Raw genomic sequence first — 20,318 nt, forward strand, 5'->3', positions numbered from 1 at the left:
ATTCGATTCGTAAATATTCTTTAGCGACATCGAGGGAGAAAGAGAGACACTACGTTGAATATTCAGGTCGACCTAGATCACGCTCTCCTATGTTCCTTAGAACGGGAGAGCCTTGTTTAGTCGATATTATACGTAACGTCGAGAGCTCATTCTTTCTTTCCTTTCTTTTTCAACGGAACACGTACATAGAGCAAACATCGTCGTCATTGAACACGATCGATTCTTGGTACGTTATTTTCGTTAAATTCGACTTCGATCAGACTTCGCGTTAAACGTGACACTGCGACTTAAGAATTACATTGTGTGGCAACGAGATATATCGAGAAGCTACCGCGAGCTTCCGAGCGAATCGGTAGCGGTTCGATACGATAGAAGGTATCGAAAGTCGTTAGTCAATGATACAGTTTTCAGTCTTGCCGAGGCGGACCGAGCGTGGGCGAGTGCAGCAACGCTTTGTTCTCTCAAGGCGTTCACGCGCGTACATAAACACGAATCTCTTTACGAGTCATCGATCTAGTTCTCTCTTCGAGAATCAGAGAATGGAGAGTACCCACTCTTTATCTTTTTCTTTTTTCAAGTACGCATACTCAGGAGAGTTCCATTCGATCTCAGAAGTAACAGATAGAAGATTTTTAGTTCGCGCTTTTTATATTCAATCGAGATCCATAAAAGAGAAGAAACGAAAAGCGAAAGAGAGAGAGAGAGAGAGAGAGAGAGAGAGAGAGAGAGAAAAGGAGAAAGAAAGAGATAGCTAATCCAAAGACACGCCATCGTTCTTGAAATCTTTTATCGAGTGAGTGTTTTTTAAAGTCTCCATGTGCGTACTTTACGAGGTCCAATCAGCCGTCCCGAAGATACACACTCTACCAAGAACGCTTACGCTTATCGAAAGAACGCTTACCAGAGCGCACGCGTACGCAAACGTCGAACGAGTACTATACCGTATTATAATACCATTGCAGACGTGGCATTAACTTATCATCCGGATGGATCTTCCGATCCCTTCGAACGTTCCCTTCATCGAGTAACTTTGCGTTAGCCTTTTGTCCATGTACATATGTACACGTGTATACCTAGTATCATCTTCGGTTTCATCATAATATCGTTCCTTTTCTTTTCTCTCTCTCTCTCTCTCTCTCTCTCTCTTTATTTTTTTTCTAACAAGAAAACAAGAAAAGTATAATATAAACGGTTATGTGGAGGAGGCCTTTCGAAAACCCGGAAATATTCATCACTCCAGGAAGATTTATTTGAATAGAGATCGGAGAGCAGCGCAAATTATGCAAATATGGCGTCTGCGATCTCATCTCTCTCTCTCTCTCTCTCTCTCTTTCCCTTTAATTCTCTTTATCTCTCTTTAGCTCGTACTCACGAACGAAGACCAGAGAAGGTTGACGAGGCTTCTGATTTTTAATCGCGGTAGACGAGTGCCGGCTCGATATATCGTGACAATGGCGGGAGCGACGCGCAATTGTGCATTATTCAGTGTGCCCTAGAGGCCCGCCGTTATCTCCTGTGTAGCGGCTCTCAGACACGACGACTCCGTGGACGGTCGAACGACGCGAGAGCCGCGACTACTCGCGGACGATATTTTACGCTTTAACACGCGAGGGAGTCCGCCGTTTGCCGCCGCCGGCTACGATGAAAACGACTCTCGAAAGCCACTCGTCTCGCTTGGACCCGCGCCCTATTAATTCCCATGAAAACTCTAATTGTACTCCGACTCCCTCGTCGTTCTCTCGAACGAGTAGGAAGATAGAGAGAGAGAGAGAGAGAGAGAGAGAGAGAGAGAGAGAAGGAGAGAGAGGGACAGAGAAAGAAAAAGAGACAGAGATATTGAACGTGCGATTTTCCGGGAGCGTTCGCTTATGAAACTTCATGCCCAGGATTTTACTAGCAGCTAAACGTCGATCGGAGTTATTATTTGTACTATCGTGGTTTCATTATTATTCGTTGATATCGAAATATCGGGGAGAGTACTATGCAAATATAATCGCCTCATTCCGGCTTTAACTTCTCGTCTGCTAATTTTCCACTTTTCTCGATTATTACCTTCGATAATCCCAATCATTTCGATCACACGTCCTCGTTTTATTACAGATTTCGTTCATTATATAGAGCGTACGTTTATGCATCCGTTAAAATATGTAGGTATATTTTTTTATTATCATGATATATCATGATATTTGTATATTCCTATGCGTAATGAAAATCGTCAAGTACGGAATAATAATAAGTTAAATTGAAATTTGTGTTAAAATTATAGAGAAAAGACGAGACCTTTTTTGGTCGATTATTCGTTCAGACCTATCGATAAGAATCAGTTGTTACGGATACTCAATTGTGTAGTCATTGAAACTAATCTGGGGTAGAATTGTAATCGAGAGTATCCGGTAATAAAAATAATTATGTAATGCACTATAAACGCCTAAAAATGTACTCATCGGAAGCTGACATTCGTATCGACCGAGGAGTGAAACGAGGAGAATCGGAGAACGCGAAAGAGAGGAAGAGGGAAAGAGAGAGAGAGAGAGAGGGAGAGAGGGAGAGAGGCTGACTCGAGCCCATTGTGCTTGAGCCCATTTGCGAAAGCGCTTAACCGCTTTAACGCTTCGATGGCGAACCTTGTCTACAGGTACAATCACCAGAGAGTCCCGCAAACCGATTATACCCTCTGCCGACTAACGAATCTACCCTGTCACCCTTTCTCTCTCTCTCCCTTCCTCTCTCTCAAATCGATCGTATTTTTACATGTCATCCAGCAGCATGCCGAATTTTTTCAATCCTGTCCGTCCGAATAATTTTTCGAGCGTTACGAGCCCTCAAAGCGCACATTTAATGAAAATCACGATCTTTACAGATACCTTCGCGTCTCATATTCTCCATGTAACGCCTGATTCAAGATCGGAGATACGTTTTTAATAAGTCGCGAGAGAATTCACGAGTGCCGCGGAGTTAGGTATCGCCAGTTAAATAACGGTTTCATGGTCGAGTCGATTAATATTTCAACGAGCACAGTAACGACACACGATTTGCCCTCTCTTTTTTCTTTCGGAGGAGTAGAGCCAAGTCCATTCACGATGCAAAGTATTCCCTGATGTCTGCTTTCGAGATCGTTTCCAGAGTGCAGGAGCGAAAGAGAGAGAAAGAGAGAGAAAGGAAGATAGAATGAAAAGGGAGGAAGGAAGAAAGTGGAGGGAGAAAGATCTCGGAGGGCCACTGGCTCTTTCGGGATTTGGGCGACAAGATGTTAACAAGTGTGTTCTCCCTCTCTGGCGTTGGTGCCGAGCCGGCCGGGCCGAGGTGACACGATGTAATCTGAGACAGCCGACTTCGACTTGGACTGGCCCCAGAGCCTGTCTCTTTCTCCTTCTATCTCTCTCTCTCACTCTCTTTCTCTCTGTCTGTCTCTTTCTCTCACACTCTTTCTTTCTTTCTTTCTTTCTTTCTCTATAGCCGTTTCGAAGGCCAGTCTTTTCTCTCTTTCTCTTCTTCTCGCAGTACGTGCCGAAGCACGAGGAACAGAAAAGAAGAGGAGGACCGACTGTCCGTCTCTCACGCGCGACAGGACAGGCCGAGGGACAAAAGAGCAAAATGGTAACGCGGCGTTCCTCTCGCGGAAGAATTTGCGTGCAATTTGTGCGCGTTCAGGAATCCCCAGGATTCGCGGCGAAAAGCCATTCTGTTGGAGCGGCGTTAAAATGAGAGAAAGAGAGAGAGGGAAAGAGAGAGAGAGGAAAGAGATGGGAAGAAGAAGAAGAGAATGAGAGAGAACTCGACTTCGATCTCGAACGTCCTCTCGTTGGTATTTCGTTTCTTCCTTTCGGCAGGTTCTTCTAAGACCTTTAGTACCTATGTAAGTAACGATGATGCTTCGCGAGGGCAAGGACGAACGGATTTTACGAATTGGAGCGATATTTGTCGGAGAAAATTTCTCGGCGCTTGAAAGGTTAAAGATTTCTCGAAATGCGAAGAAACAATGGTTAGACAGATTTATTATTCCTATGCCCGAAGCCATATTGCATAAACGGTATTATAACAAATAGCTCAGAGAGAAAACGGAAAAAAGAAAATTGGAACAAAAAATGAACAGTAGACATATGTAAAAGAAGATAAAAGAATCGACAAAAAAAAAGTAAAATTTAGGATTATAAATTATAAGAAAGAGAAAGGTATAGAGAAAGTCGTCTTATTTGTATTCGATTAGAGCAGGGTAATAGTATAACGGAGGATGGCACGGTTGGGTAAGCAGCTCTTTGTGGCGAGAGAAGAACTCGAGTGCCAATAAATTTTCAGCTAGAAGAGAGTGTGTCCTATCCTTAGGAAACGGGGACATAGCGTAAAGTGCACCTTTCATTCGTCGTTCTTCGACAATAGACAATGCCGGCAGATGCGAGATATTTCGTGAGAGACGACGGACGGTGTGGGTAGAGGAACGAAGAATGACGGAAAGCCGGGACCACGTTGGTGGATCGTGTAGAATGTAGAGAAAAGAGGACGTGCCCATCTGCTCGGCGTCGCAGCCACAGCCACAGCCACAGTCTTTCCTTACAAGCGAGCAAGCGAACGGCACCTCGCCGTCTTCGCTTCGAGGCACGCAGGTACGCGCGTCACGTGACGCGCGAGCCCTTTTTGCTCGCCGAGTTAAATCGTCCAAAGCGAATCGCGGTTTCTTCGGTTTTTCGAAAATTACCGCCGGACGCGGAATCCAAGCTGAAAGACTTATTATGTCGGGACTTGTTTCGCTCGAAGGAGCCAGGATAAAAACCAATTCGCCGACGCTAATACAGAGTTTCTTTTTCCAAATAGCCTCGTTAGGACGAAAATTTGTACTCGTTATCTAAATGCTGTTTAGGAACGAGCTGAGAAAGAGAGCATTATAGACATTCGATCTTACTTTGCGTTAGGAGCTTATAAGGGTTATATTAAGAAATGTATTTTTGGAAATGGAAATTCAGACGCGTATCGAACTTACCAAAATCGTTAACGTTAGCGAATAAAAAGTAGTACGTGACTGGGTTTTGTTTCACGCGTTCGTCTTCCACGAAAGATGCGTTCCTTATCTCTTGTGAAAACGAACTCGCGTCGTCATCGTTTAAGTTCGGATAAGAGAAGAGAGTTGTAGATAGACAGGCGGACGTGACGTCACTTCGAAAAGAGGATGATCGACAAAAAGATAAAAATGCCGAGGAGAAAGAATACAAGGATCGAATATTAATACTGTTTGTTTAATATAAGCCTTTTGAAAGGAATACGCATGGACATATTGAGAGAGAGAGAGAGAGACATGCATGAAAGAAGCCTGGAGACAGCTAAGCAAACATTTCAGACTCCACTACGTTTTTTCTTTCCTCCCACGATATTGTCGGACCGCATGCGTATCTCGTGCGAAAAATGACGACTATGTCGGTCGATGAAGGACACGAGGAAGACGCGAAAAAATATTCGTCCTTGTCGAAAGACGATATCGACCGCTTCGCGTACGATTATAAAGGGACAGTTTACGAGCGGGATTTAACGTCCCTCCGTTTCCAAGAGTTTACGACAAATAAGCGGTTCTAAATCATGGGATTTATTATTATTTTATATTATACAACGTGTCTGCATTAAATCGTCGTAAACGTATGGCAAGATATCGCGATCATATCGATTTATTTCATAAATCGTTCGGCTTAGAAGTTTTACATCGTACGATGAAGAACGACGTAACGTTTTTAAATTGTTTATGAGTCCGATGAGTCCGGAAGGATCGTTTCCGTCGCGAAAAAATGATTGAATCGCTCGTATAGAGCATAAAGCTTCGATTTATAATAAACAGAGATATAAAAAGAAAAAAAAAAAAATAGGAGGAAGAGAAACGACATTACAGAGAAAAGTAACATGATCGTTGCTGACACTTTTAAAGAGCATCCTCTCGAGATCGGAAGTAGTTCTTTTCTCGTTATCCTCTCGAATCGTTTTCCGCTATCTTTCCTTCGACATTTCGAGGATGCTTCTAAACATACCGCGCCATTTTTAAATTTCCACCTTTTCCTTCTCGACCTCTTCTCTACTTCTTTTTCGTAAGCACTTAACCCAGATTTCTCGAACAAGAAACGGTTCAACTGCCTGCCAAGCATTTTCACTACTTATCACGATTTTCCAATTTGCACTCCGCTCGTCCTTTCCACAGCCTACTTAAGTACATACGTATGTAGATATATATGTATCTACGTAGATATCTTTGCCTCGTCGATCTACGCGCATGATTCAGACGTTCCCCTTTTCCTTGCTAACGAGGAACGTCGACGACGTTGCTTGGTTAAAAAAAAAAAAAAAAAAAAAATAATAATAAAAGAAAAAAGGAAAAAGGAAAGAATAAAGGAAAAGAACTCGTCCCTCATCTCTCTTCCTCTCTATTTCTACCTCTCCCTCTCCTCTCTCTCTCCTTTCTCGCGTAACGCACAACGTGACGTGCACGTCACGCGCAGTAATTGAATGATTATTGTTAATCGTAAACAGGTAGCAAGTAGGAGCCGTCGACGGTGGTCATTGAAGGGACCAAGAGGAGGCGGTTAACTAAAAATCTTCTGGTGGCGCGAGCGCGCGCGCACATACAACGGCCTCGCGCGTAGCAGCCTGTAATTTTCCTCGACTGGGGTGAGGAGTAAGTCTTTTTCTCTGTCTCTGTCTCTCTGTCTGTCTCTCTCTTTCTCTCTCTTTCTCGGTTAGCACAGTACCTCCCGCGAGTCAACGTCGGTCGGTACAAACGTCGCATTAAATCGTTACTCGACTCGTAGTTTCAAATTAAAAGCATCATCCTTCGACTGACGACGAGGAAGATGCGAATAGAAGAGAAAGAGAGAGAGAGAGTTTCTTCTCGAGACCTTTTCCCTTTTTGTTGCAAGCCCTTATTCGACAAAAAACTTTGGCTTTTCACTACGATTCGCGAGGACGACGACGACGACGAGGACGACGACGACGACGACGAAGCCCGTTCTTTCGATCTTTGTCCCGTTTTCTCTTTTCATTCCTCTTTTCGAACGACGTGTGCGCGTAATAAATGAGTGGCGATAGGAAGAATAACAGAGAGAAAGAGAGAGAGAGAGAGAGAGAGAGAGAGAGTGAGAAAGGGCAAGAGGAGTGGCAAGGGAGTTTATCCCGTGGTAAGGTCGTCGCGTCACGGCAATTGCCTCTTTTCGTACCGACGGTACCAAATTCTCCGCCAGCAAGCGTAAAAAGCGAATTTGTCACGTTAAATCATTATCTTCGTTTTAAGATATACCGGAGTCTCGTTAAAAACTCGACCGCGTTGAATGATCGTGCAGATTTTGCGTACGTTGTCCTCTTTTCTCTCTTTCTCTTTCTCTCTCTCTCTATCTATCTCATTCCCCTCCTATTTCTCTCTTTATCTTTTTTCCACTTGCCTTGATACGCCTCCTTGATACGCCTCCTCGAAAATTCGATTAATCCTCAACGAAACGAGGATACTTTGTTCTTCCGGAGTGTTTGACTTTTAACAGAAGGGACGCATATTCTTCCTGAAACGGAGAACGCTTGATATGCCGGAAGAACGATCAGGAAAGAGAGAAAGAGAGAGAGAAAAGAGTGAGATAAATACGCGGCGAATTTGACAATGACTTGGAAGATGCCGAGGTGCTTCTCTTCTCATTAGCGGATATGGGTATGAACTAGGGGTATAAGAGGACGGCGATGTAAGGAAAAAGATAAGTAGAGAAAGAAAGACAGAAAGAAAGAAAAAAGGAACGCACAGGGGAAATATATTTAAAGACGGTCCGATGGATCGAGCGCGTCCGTGAAATAGAAAATTACGCACGGCCGAGCGAGCGCGCACAATGCGCTGGAGGAACCTGCTTATCCTTTCGATTCTTATCTGGAAGCAACGGTAAGAGAGGCGGAGAGAAGAAGATCGTCGCTCGAAGGCAGTTAAACCGCCGGAAGATTTCGAGATCTTCGTCTTGAAGAGGAACGCGATGCCGAGTGCGGAACGCGACAACGCCAAGAAGTAGAGAAGAGTAAGTAAAACGACGATAGAAAGGGAGAGAAAGAAGGAATGATTCTTTCTCGTCTTCGGTAGCTCGAACAGGTAGTTGGACCTTTTTCCTCTTCTATCTGGAAGATACCTGAGCGCGTTGGCAAACACGCGAGTTGAGTCGCGCGGAAGGGAAGCTCGACTGCTGTCCTATTATAAGAAATAGATCGACTTACATAGGAGGTGCGAGAGAGAAAGGTAAGGAAAGAGGGAAAGAGAAGAGAAAGAGAACCGATGGCGGCGGCAGCAGCGGATAGAATTCACGATCGAGCGGACGAGAACGTCTCGCCCCGTCACAACACGGTGTCACTTCTCTGTCAAACCGGATTAGGCAAATGCCCGGACGATGCGAGGGACAAGGTTTTCATGCTTGTGGCCGAGCTCGCGCGAGCGCGCACGTTTGTGAGATAGCCTCTCTCGCTTTGGCTCTCCTCTTGTGCCCACGCGATATACCTTTCACCGGTTTGATCTACGCTCGACGATAAATTCCTGAGTAAATATCGATAGTGACACCATCCGAGAGAGATCACCGAACGAGTTCTCTCTCTCTCTCTCTCTCTCTCTCTCCCTCCCTCCCTCTCTCTTTTTCTCTCACTCCGTGTGTCTCTCCCTACATGACGTGAAGGAGCAAAGTCGATTTTTCAACGCTACGATCTCAAGTACGGTCTCTTCCTATGTGGATATTCTATTATAGTCAGTTTGCTTCGAATACTTCTTGCGTGGTGAACACGTCCAATGCGTTTTCCTTTATAACAATATATCCGAAGTATGCAGACGAGGTTTCTTAAGGTGACAATGTGAGTTCATTTGATTGATAAAAGACACACACCTTTAGAATTTTGTTCTATTCGAGATTCTTAATGAATTCGATTATTTTTCATCGAGAACAGACAGATCGACTGAGTTTTTAACTTGTCCCAGATTTATAAGAAATGTCAAGATGAAAGTTTCGTTAGTTAGTGTTAGCGAAGAATCGTCTTTCGATCGGATTAATTTGTCAGAATATATCTTTATAATGACAGAACGATCGTATCGATGAAAGGACTGACTAATGTTTTTATCGAGCTATCTCATCGAATCATTTCTTCGAATTCTTCTAGTTTATTTTTTTTACTTTTTTATCATTAAATTTCTTTTACATATTAACGGACAATCTTCGAGTACCAATAGGATAATACAATCACAAGCCGAGGAAGAGAACGAAGAAAGATATTTACAAGCGCGTGAACACGCGACACAGGCGTAAGCAGTATTACGTATGTACATACGTAGTTAAATTTAATCGATATCCTAACGGCAATCGCCTAACCGCCGCTCAACGTCGATGCTATCGATGACAAATTAAATTCCTTGGCGTTATTAATAGTCTCGTCCACGATAAGGCGTGAAACACGTCTTTCGTGTAAACGAATTAAGACGTCGCGCGTGAACGATGATAGTTGATTTTTCTGACTAGACTCGTCGTCCTCCGAAGGCTAAGATAGTACCTTCGTAAACGATGAAAAGGAGAAAAGGAAAAAACGAAAGAAACTAAAAGGTCGTAAGGGCGTCTTTGTTCGCATAGTTCACGATACTTTCCCTCTGTAGGTTCTCGACATATAGATAGAAAGAAAAGGAAGGGAAAGGGAATGATAGGTATATATACATACTTATATATGTACGCATATATACATACATATATATATATATATATATATATATATACATAGAGAAAGAGATGGTGTAACGAGTAGTAGCCGCGTTGAGTGCGCTCGACTATGTTTATTACTACCGTTAATTACTTTACAGCCGGTCATTACTGTCGTGCCGCGGTTATTTCACGAGATAATGTATTACATTGGTCTTTCTCGCGTCACCACGAAGGAGTACCGGTGTGCACGAGAATACCGTCACGTGGGCGACAAAACAGAATTACGTGATCATAAATTCGGCAAATCGGTGAATTTCAGTACTTGAAAATCACCCTTAACGACCTCTCTTTTACGATAAGTATTCGGACTTTAGAAATCGTATTCGCGATTTTTTATAATCCGTATTGTTTAAATTTATCGTCAGTTCGAATGTACAATAGGAAGTTTGTACGTTCATTGTCTTATTTAAGCGAATTGATTAACAAAATAACGGGACTGTTATATAAATGTTATCCGTCATTCGTAGGTTGATTTTGTAATGTGACACACTGGGTTTTTGCCTCGTTTGATCGGCCGCTTCGATGTATCGAATTAAACGAAACGCGTACATTGAAATGAAGTTAAAACAAATCGATCGTTCGGTTCTTGAGAGTCGATGGAAATTCGAAAGGTCGAACTATCTTCAATCGCGGTGAGGGATATCGACGGAATCCAAGCACGAAGTCTCGAAGCACGCTCTCACTCTTTCTCTCTATCTCTATCTCTACCTTTCGTACTTCTCTTCGTCGATCGCTTAATTAAATCGCGTACATCCTGGCGCCAGGAACAGCATGCGACTCGATACGTGCCAAAGAAAACGGGCAGACGATGAAGGCGCGTACGCGTCACGATCCGCGAAATATTCAAGGAAAGATTGAGAAAGAGAGAAGAAAGCAGAAAAGAAAGAGAGTCTCGGGATACCGATCAGCCGCCAAGTTTTTTCAACCGTCGACCGATCGTCGAAGCTAAGAAGGAAGAGAAAAGAAGAACGAACAGATCGACGACGAGTCGGATTCGAAACGCGAGCTTAATTAATTAACGAAGCAATGCTTATTGGATCGAAGCGTAAGGGAAAAGAAGGTAAAAGGAGAAGAAAGAGAGAGAGAGAGAGAGAGAGAGAATTCATGCTAACCACCTTTTCGTATGTTCAACCAACATTCTTCTCTTCAGTTCGTATCCGCAAGTACAAGGGTAAGATCTACGGTGTGTTAATTCGGTTAAATGGTTAATTGCTTAATTTCATTTAATACGTCTTCGATCCGAGCCGACTAGCTCTCTTTTTTCCCCTTCCCTTTTTCTCCCTTTTCTTCTGCTTCTTCTCGAAGCTCGTCCGTCTTTGTCTTTTTCTTCCTAACTTCTCCATTCTCTACCCCTTCCTCCGAATTGTGGAGGGCTCCGGTTCGAAAGGCCTCGAGGACACGCGAGAGGAGATTCAACGAGGAGGACACGAGCTCGTGCTCGTTTCCGTTCTGTTCGATCCGGCAGCATTCAAGAAGAGAGAAAGAAAGAAAGAAAGAAAGAAAGAGAAAGAAGGAGGGGGTCAATGGCCTCGTGACGTCGGAGTTCTCTCCGAAGAAAGAAAGAAATCGCGAGCATAATTAGCGAATGATTGATCGATGCGTGTCGCCCGAGCTATGCATGCGCGTTGCTGCTTCGGCGTTCTTCTCCCTTTCTCTCTCTCTCTCTCTCTCTCTCTCTATCTTTTCTCTCCTCATTCCACGTCTGAGATCTCTTTTTCTTTTGCCTTAATTTAGTGCCCATCCGCGACGAGCATACGCCCTGAGAAAGGTGCATACGTATGCGTACGATGCACCTTTCCACGTACCACCGAGCGACTCGCTCGGATCTTTTTACCAAAGCACCCTTCGGTCGGTAGCTGTAGAAAGAGCAAACATCGCGCATAGTCGCCCGGCGATTATGATCGATTTTCCGCGTGCAAGCACGTTCGTCTCCGCTGTCTTCTCGTTTGGATCAATCGGATCGAAACGTCCGAGCGTACACGCACGCACGACCGGAACGGAACGGAACGTTACGGAAAGGGGATGGGACGGAACGAAAGGAAACGGAACGGAACATTTCTAAGCTTCGTGTGGGAAGTTTCGCGATTCCATCGTTTTACGCGGAACTGCAATTACAATGTGTTCTTATCGCTGGTTGATCGGCGCACAGTTCGGAATACTTCTTTCTCCTCGAATAAACACGTTGGTGTTATCCCGTTGTTACGGATCGGTAGGTAATCGAGCACAAATCGATTTATCCGGTCTACGTGACGATCAAGATCTTCCGGGAAAGAGTACTCTCCCTTCCTTCCCTTTCCCTTCGTTCCCTTCCTTCTAGCAGTGGACGCGTTAATAGAGGAAAGAGCAGATGGCCACAAGGCTTGATATTCTTGATCGATCGATCAATCGATCACTGCGATAGATCGTTCGCGCCTCGTCGATCTCGATGACCTTCCGCGATCCCACGGACGTTCAAGGTAATTTGATTCCAATTTATTCTCCCGTGTGATATGTTGCCTCTCATTCGTGGCACAATCATTCTTAGAAGCGTTTTCATTTTTGCTTTATGAAAAGAGAAAGCGAAATAACAATCGAATTAAAGAAAATAGCTGCGATAATAGTGTATGCGCTTTCGAAGACGTAGAACGAGAGGAGGAATTTCGTGAAGGTGGAAAAGAATGTAGTAAAGAGGAACGAGTTGAAATAATAAAACGCTAGAGAACGGAGAGAACAACATATCCCACGAAAGACGATCGTCGTTCGGATAAAAGTCGATAAAGATACGGATTACCGACGCTGGAGACCCGTAAAATGCCACCAAGACCGGACCGGACCGAACCACTTCGTTTTACGACTCTGTTTTGAATTTCGCGCGCAGGGACCCTGCTGTCGGTAAATTTCCACTCGAGTACGTTGTTAGTATCCGCTTCTAGTCGTATTGGACCACGAGGATCTCCATTCCCTACGATCTCATGTAATGGGGAATTATATGATGGCGTTATACGAGAGATCGTTCAGCTACTGGGATTTAGTGGTTCGATGCGGGATTAATGCCCCTTCTCTTCTTTCGTCTTTTTTCGTGACGACCAAATGGTTCGATCGAGCGTATAAACAGCACTATGGATAGTTTACAAATTGAGATTGAACGGAACCATCAGAATGGGAGATAAGTTTTACATACGTCATTTATAGTAGAGTCTTTTATCGGGGTAGGTGTAACTTTCTTGACTATCATTTGCCTTTGAAATCGATGCGACTTACCTGTAACAAAAGGAAACGAAAGGAAACTTTAGTTCGAGCCTGCGTTAGACATAACTTTGGGTAAACTTATTTTACTACCCTTGCAATAATACGATAAACGTACGAATATTTACGTTTTCTCGATAAGTTAATACTTTCCTTCTTATACGTAATTTCCTTTTTATTACGCGTAAATGGTAAAACCATTTTAGTTTCTGTATCAGGCTATCGAGCATTCGAACACTTTAATGAGTTCGCAAGCGATAAAATTTGAAACGGCGTCGATTTTATTTCTCTTTTACGTTTAAATTTTGGCGCGCGAGAAAGATTCTCGATAGAAAGTAAAGGGTAAGGACTTTGTCGAGCAGGAAAACGAGAAGGAGAGAGACGAGAAGAAGAAGGAGGCTGTCGTCGAAAGGCTCGTCGAGTCGGTTGGAAGATGCGAGCGACGAAAAGGTGGAGAAAGAGGAGGAGGAGGAGGAGGAGGAGGAGGGGTGAAACGGCAGCAAAAGAGAATGCGGTAAGTAAGCATGCCTTTGCTTCAAGATCAAAGATCAATGCCCACTCGAGTCGATTTGAAACGCGAGCGCATTGCATAGTCGCGCAAACATTATTATACTCCTGTCGACTGTATATACACTCTGACTGGCCCGCTACACGCACCTCTCTCTCTCTCTTTCTTTCTCTTTCTCTTTCGTCATCATTTTCTTCATCTTCTTTTTCTTCTCTTCTTTCCTTCTCTCGCGTACGTATATACACACGAGGAAAGATGCAGTAGTTCTCTCTCTCTCTCTCTCTCTCTCTCTTTCTCTCACACGCGCGCTCGCGTTCACGAGAAGAGAATGCGAAAAGGGAGTAGGATGGATAGCGCAATGTGGCCCCGGTGCAACTGTATGTTAATCGAATGCGCATCCGAATACGGAATAAGGATGGAAGCCATCCAGTTTGATATACCATTCTGCCTACGTCCCACCCCTCCTCCTCATTCCTCCACTTCTTCACTCGCATCGGCTCTTTCTCGTCATCTCGTCGTTTCACCGCTCTCGTCGTCGTCGTCGTCGTCGTCGTCGTCGTCGTCGTCGTCGTCGTCGTTCTCGTCGTCGTTCTCGTTGTCGTCGTCTTCGTCTTCGTTGTCCTTCTTCGTTCGTTCCTTCGTTCGTTCGTTCGTCGAAAAGCCAACAGAGATTTGCCGCTCCTACGTCGACACCGCATGAGAATCGAAAAGCATTCTTCCTGACTGTTGGCGAGAGGCTGCGCGAACCGTAGGTACCACGTCATATTTACAGATATAATCCATTACAAGATTTCTTATGCATATACGATATCGCGCGCGTTTATGCGCGGCCCCGACATGGCACGGAATTAATGCGACATACGAATCGACGGTCACATTTTGTAGCACAGTGTGTATATTACGAGGACATCGAAGAAGAGAAAAATCTTCGTAATTCAATCGGTTCGCTTTATTTCAATGTTCGATCGAATACAATTGGTATCGTTTCCTATGACGATTTTCTACGCACGTTACCAATAAAGAGACAGAGGAAGAGAGAAAGCGTCGGGTCCTCGTTCTTCGTTGTAAAGGGGGTGGAGGAGAAACGTCCAAGTGGTCGGAGGACGGATCGCCGACGTTTCTTCTTCCTTCTTCGTCCTTATGCGCGGACGTCATGGAGTAGCACCGAATCGAGAGAAGGTATAAAGTAGTAGCGGCACGGTCACGAGGAAAAGAGAGGGATGAAGAGGAAGCGCAGGATGGAGACGCACCTCAGGTGGTCTCGGTGCTTCTCCTCTTCCAGAGACCAGCAACCAGAGTCGCGAGTAAGAGTGGCGGCTTCTCGGTGACGAGCGTTCGCAATAAATTGGAATACACCGAGGCGTGTGTGTGTAGGTAAGTGCACGCATACTTGTACAGGCTTATGGGACGAGTATAGCCGATAAGTTCGATGTTCCTACTAGCGGCACTACTACTAGTTTTCTCTTCCGTCTAGCATCTACTACCCGTTGCTGTCACCAGAACGAAAGATAAACTCAAACGTTCGTCCTTGGTGGCTCGTTGTAGTTGCATACATCCAACGAGATCTTTTCTAGACCACGTCGTGGTACGAGGTGAATCTCGCGGTGCGGATCTCTCCGCGTTCGGAGTGCACGATTCTAAACGGAATTACGACGAGTGCCGAGCAAGCCGTGCCGGCAAAAGAGGAAGAGGAAGAGAAGAAGAAAAAGGAAGCGAAGGAGGAGAAGGAAGAACAAGAAGAGGAAAGAGAGGAGTCTCGATAACGTGAGGAGGATCGAAAGAGGACTGTGGGAGTCGTTAGGATTTCTCGGCGCGGCGAGCGCGCAACGAGTACGACGACGAGACGAAGGATGAAGTGCAGGCCAAGAAGTACGTGCCCGTCCGTCGCGATTTCCTGATGGACGCCATAGGAAAGAGAGACCGAGAGAGAGAGAGAGAGCGCACTCACCGTTTTCTACCTTATTTGCCTCGCGCGCTCGATGACGAACGTCGATAAGCCCTTCCCTCTGCCTCCTCGCCTCGGCTCTCTTTTATACTTCGGCCAAGCTATTCACCGCGACAAGATTTACCAAACGTCGTCTCTCCTAGATTTCCTTACTACTTTTTCCCCCTATCCGATCTTACTATCTTTCCTACCTTCCTCGACGAAGCCGTCCACTTCTCTGGAAATCGGGACCTCTGGCGTATAGATGTTCCTTTAATTTCATCGTTGGAGGGCCGAGAGTAACGAAGGGAAGGAGTGACTCGTAACCGAAAGCAAACCAGATGCAAGACGCGTAGGTGCCCATCGGGAGGGTAAAAAGCAGGGCACAAGGCGTCTCGATTAGAGCTTCCTCGCGTCGGAAGAGAGAAAAAAATGGAGGTAGTAGAGGCAGAAGTAGCGGCAGAGAGAAGCTCCGAGAGATGGAGGACGGACCCTCGTTCTCTCTCTCTCTCTCCTTCTCGCACCTACGGCATGGCAACCGCGTCGAGTTCCAGCAGGAAGGCACTTGAAAAAAATCTAGACCACCCAGCGACCCTTTTCCCGGTTGCTCGCGCACGAAGGGTTGAAGTTGCGAACGTGTACACACGTATACGAGAGAGACCAACGGTGGTGGTGCTTCACCTCCCTCTAAGGAGGGGAGGCTCGGTCTTGAGTTGGTATTGGTGGTGCGAGCCCTCCTCTCTTCTTTCTCCTAGATATATAGATCGCGCGATATAGCGCGCGGAAAGGGATTATTCTTAGGGTAGGGTAGGGTTTGCACGATCGTAGAAGTGCGAAGAGGAAGAAGAAGAGGCGGAGGGTGGCTAGGACGAGAGGGAGTCTAGGGCAGTGCGCGCAGGCAGCGGAGAGAAAGAGAGAAATAAAGAAAGAGGAGGGATGCTCACGCAGAAAGGGTGGAAAAAAGGGGCGACGGAGGTGGAAGGGAGGAAAAAGGGGTTGACGAGGATGAAACGGTGCTCCGGTTGCATGCGAAGATGCATAGACGATGCGCACGAGCACTCGGCAGGGCGGTGCACCCTGACGGTGCATTGATCCCTGCGGGTGCGTTGGCTACCCTCCTCTTCCCACCCTATTCCTCTTTCTCCTTTTCCTTCAGTTTCTCCTCTTCCTCCACGGTGCGTACGTACGTACTTAGGTATATCCCCGCGTGCGGTCGTACGTGCACTTATATGCGTACGCAGGCAGGTATAACGCCCCTCGTGAACGATGCAGAGGGGTCGGAAAAAAAGTAGGATTTCCATCGTCGTCACGACGACGACGACGTTGGCGACATTGGCGATGCTCGTCGCGGAACGTTGGCCGCGCGACTCCCGAAGAAGAAGGCGGAAATGCGAAAAGTGCGTGAGCGCGTTTGTTCGACCCGCCGTGATATAAGAGAGGAGAACTCATTAAAATAAATATGCGAAGCCTACGCACTTTTGCGTTCCTCACGCATGGTATACGTGCCGCGTAATATGCTCCAAGGATATCTCGAAAGAGAGAAAAAGAGAAAGAGACAGAAAGGGATGGGCAAGGAAATGCACCGAGAAATCCCCAGAGAAATTATATTTCGTTCCTTTTATTTTTCCCTCCTACGCTTCTTGATTACTTTACATGCTTCGAGGAAAGCCTCGTGACGACGTGTGCGACTTGGTGACGGTAATTACGGTCAGGCCTTTCTAACAAGAGGAACGTGAATAGTAAAAAGAAAAAAAGAAAATAAAAATAAAATAATAATCGAGCTTCTTCTTGTCAAACTATTTCACTTTCAGAAGATCACGCTTTCGCCATCCGTACTCATTCGTATCTCATTAATCCCATTTTATTCGTTTGATATTAGCTTAAAGTACGTGTCATCTCGATCGTAGACCGTTCACGAAGATGGTTTCACGTTCCGTTGCGTATTAACGTTCGGCTTTCCTCCGTGCATTACGTCGCACTAATTTGCCCGATTACACGCAATTTACGCGAAGAGATTTACGTCCGCGCGGAAGAAAAGAGCGAGCCTTCTAATAAGACTCTTATCCGACTATTAGTGTTTAAATTCTTCTCTCGAAAGAAAGAGGAAGACAGAGAGAGAGAGAGAGAGAGAGAGAGAGATCAGTAAAACGAGCGCCCACGTTTTCGAAAGCGTCACTAATGCATGTAGAAATTTGTTGTCTCTTTCGCTCTCATTTTCTTTCATTTTTTCAAGACACGACAGCTCGCATTTACGAAGAAAATTTGCCCGTGTACTCATAATAGTGCAACACGAAAGATAAGAAAACGAAGAGTCGATAATTAAAGTATGTTCTTGAACACGCCCTCTTTTTGAAGCAACGAGGAGCAGAGTCTGGTATACGTTAACGCGCTCTTCTTCTTCTTTCTCTTCAACGAGAGATCGTCTTCCTCGTGTGCGTGACTGTGCGCGTGCGCGTATGCTGGGTTATAAGGCCTTCTGTCGCGCAAAGTACGGTGGCCATGTGGCACGCCAACACTGGTGGTCCACTCCTGCATTTAGAACGGCACGAGTGAACTCTCTCGGATCGTGGACTGGCCTTACGAAGTGTATATCATGATAACGAGCCTGGGAATTGTATCCCATGTTTCCGCTTTTTCTCTCTTTCTCTCTCTCCCTCTTTCTCTCTTTCTGTCGAGACGAGGACAAGAGTCCGTCTCGCCAGGCCCTGATGCCAGCTACCGGAAAGATCCTTGTGATATGGTCGAGAATCTTTCGCGATTTTGGAGATAAAAAGGTTGAAATCCGATTCGAACGTAACCGCAAGTACGACAAATCGCGAGAAGTAGTTGGCATTTGAGATAAACCGAGAGAACCATTAGTTTTACTTATTGTTAATTGCTAGCAAAGCGGGGGAGAGACACGTTGGTCGTAGGTCGTTGGTCCGTTAAACTCGCTCCTCGGAGACTAGATCGACCGGTTGTTGGAAAAATGCGAGGTCGAAGAACGCTTTACGTTTACCGACGTCGTTTTTCTCCATATTGCGAAAGTACGCGATCATGCGAGTCTTGAATTTTGGCGAAGATATGTACGAGCATTAATATCGAAAGTAAAGCTACTTACTGAAAAATTCTCTAAGAATATAATAAAAGGACAAAAAGGAAAAAAAAGAAATACCTAAGATATCGCGGGTGTAAACGTCGTGTGAAAAGGCAGAGATGTTGCGTTTTATGTATCGTAAAAATGGTTGCTCGGTAACGGGAAACGTCCGTTATGTGTCTCGTAATATCGTTGATAAGCGACGAATATGTGGGCGTATTGCTAAGTTTGAGTGCACCTCGTTTCTTATTTTTCTACCTTTTAGCTTTTATTATTTTTCGTTGAAAAATTAGTTCCCGTATAGAGGAATTACGTGCATCTGTTTTACGCGAATGTCGTTCGAGAGATTAGCTATGAATTTAACGAGCGCGAACATGTCGAATTGACATAGCGTTAAAGATTACGTACGGATTATTCGCAGATGCCGTGTGTATAAATACCTTACGCTTTTGATTTGCAAGCGTACGCGTTGATTTTACGATCATCGTTTTTCCCTATCGCATTTAAATAGATTTGTCACGGCGAGCACACCTTTTATTAGCTGAGCTTGGTGTCGGTAACCGTAAAATTTACACCTCGCGTGAATTGTCGCCTTTCTCGCGAATACGTCCGTTGACTCGACGTCGACGCCTGTTTATACATTTTTTAAAAAGATTTCTTCCTCCCTTTGTAAAAGCAGTACGATCTCAATGTTATCGAAGTATCTTTATTACGGAAGCAATAACGTATCTCGCTATTCCATACCGTCTTCGTAACTTACGACGACATCTATGACCTTTGTTTTCGATCGTAAACAATACGGTTTTTATTTATTTCACCTCAAGCCGGCAGTTCGAATCTTATCGCCGAAGGATACGTACGTATTTATATATACGTCGTACTCTCGCTTTCTATCTACGATATCATTTTTAATCTTTCCTCTTTTCATTATATTAACGTAGATGTTTTACGATCTTTAAAGGAATTCGAACGATTATAATCTTTAGAAATCTTCGACTTAAGTGTTGACAACGAGTAACGTGAAAGCCGCATCCTTTGGAAAGTCTACACGATTTCTGATCAGGATATGGCCCAGGTAAGAAGAGAACGCTATTAAGAAAACGGAAATAATAATATTTCGCTTGTTCCATTTTAATTAATATTAATTGATCGTCATATAAGCTGTTCACTTGCGAATGTCATGCGATCGAATGTACGTATAATTAGACGAGAAAGTAGGCATACACATGCGTGAGAGAGATAAAGAAAGTGATAAATACCGAATATTGAGATTCCTTTCGATCTTACACACACGATCGGATCGTCTTCTTTTTGCTTCGTCATGGTAAGCGTGTAATTAGGAGTAATTTTGTTCAATTAAAAATTGTCGAGTAAAGTAATTAATGTATGATGAGATCCAAGGACTCGACATTGAATATAAAAGTCGAAATCCCATTCCGGATAGTACTTGACCGTAAAGAGATATAGAAACAAACACGAGCTTCGAGTTAGAACCGGAATTCGAAGGGAAAGACTGACGCCATTAAAGCTGTTACGGAAGCTAGACGATAAGAATCACTAGTCGCTCGGACGTCATCAAAAGTGAATAGATCTCGATGGGCACGTTCTTGTCTCTGTCTTTTTCGGATTAGAAGTTTCCGTGACGACGCGTAGAATATCTGATTCGTCATATAAGAGCGTCTAGATATGATAAACCAGAAGCACGTTGACGTATCGAATTATTCAAATCGTTCGATGGTGACGTGAAGCGATTAAAAAAGAAACTTAGTTAAGAAGAGAAGAAGGAAAAAATAAGATCGGGATACCTTCTTCGCACTCGATCAAAACCGTTAATCTAATCCAAACATTAGTGGCTACAAATCG

The 20,318-nt window shown here is 44.6% G+C and overlaps 2 long non-coding RNA genes across 4 annotated transcripts in view; one reads left to right on the forward strand and one right to left on the reverse strand.

Moving 5' to 3' along the window:
* Positions 1-20,318, reverse strand: part of LOC127066381 (uncharacterized) — a 576,444-nt gene that overhangs the window by 147,781 nt on the left and 408,345 nt on the right. The window lies entirely within an intron of this gene.
* LOC127066383 (uncharacterized) overlaps positions 1-20,318 on the forward strand; it is a 73,513-nt gene that overhangs the window by 8,901 nt on the left and 44,294 nt on the right. Inside the window, exons 2-3 of one of the 2 annotated variants that reach the window (XR_007782378.1) lie at positions 6,502-6,646; positions 13,310-13,461. This is a non-coding gene — a long non-coding RNA (uncharacterized LOC127066383). The remainder of the gene's footprint in view (positions 1-6,501; positions 6,647-13,309; positions 13,462-20,318) is intronic. The other variant, XR_007782377.1, reaches the window with a different exon arrangement.

Source organism: Vespula vulgaris, chromosome 9 (genome assembly GCF_905475345.1).
Source record: "Vespula vulgaris chromosome 9, iyVesVulg1.1, whole genome shotgun sequence".
NCBI classification, from domain to species: Eukaryota; Metazoa; Arthropoda; class Insecta; order Hymenoptera; family Vespidae; genus Vespula; species Vespula vulgaris.